This window comes from Apteryx rowi, unplaced genomic scaffold (genome assembly GCF_003343035.1).
Source record: "Apteryx rowi isolate R43461 unplaced genomic scaffold, aptRow1 scaffold_215, whole genome shotgun sequence".
Taxonomy (NCBI): Eukaryota; Metazoa; Chordata; class Aves; order Apterygiformes; family Apterygidae; genus Apteryx; species Apteryx rowi.
In genome coordinates, this window is record NW_020448475.1 from 201,595 (window position 1) to 202,357 (window position 763).

Here is a 763-nt window from a genome sequence, read left to right on the forward strand (position 1 = left end):
AGGTCTGCCATCCTGTGGAGCAATAGGAATTTTTGGCTTCTAGAGACAGAATAAAAATTTGCTCTTTCTGAAGGCACAGCTGAAGGAGGCCCCATGTGGTAGTACTTAATGCCACATTTGTCTGGTAGAAATATTTAGCCAGGAAGTCAGGCCCCCTTGGTTGTGAAAACCTTTCTGTCTGGAGAATTTTAAATCCCTATTTGCTAGAGGAGCCCTGCATCCCAGGGAGAGGGGCCTGAGCTCCTCTGCTTGGAGCAGGCCATCACCTCTCCCTGCTGAGAGGAGGAACCTGTGCAAAGAGCACTCCAGCTGCACAGCACAGCACTTCACTCACTTTTGCCTGAAAGGGGTGGGGGAACTTGGGACTTCCAGCTGCCAGACTGTCTTTCACCTACCAACACAAATACAGCAACATATAGGTGACATAAAGCATGTACCACTATCACTTTTTTCCTCTTCAAACTGTGTTTTCCAAAGAAGTGAAAAATACAGGGACCAGCTCCGGTAAGTATGCTCCAGCAGCCCCCTCAGGGAGGAATACCTACATGCTGGGGTATAATTTGGGGATGGATTTGGACCTGGTTTGTAGCTCCAAGCAACTGTTGGCAAGAGGAATACTTACACAGTAAATTAAAGTCTAGGCTTCATCTTCAGCTGTTGGAGAAAGCAGCTTAGCTTCTCTAAAGGTAATGCCTTTCCCTGCAGGTATATGGAAATCTGGGCATACAAGTTAGAGGGGGAAAAAAAAAAAAAAAAAAAAAAA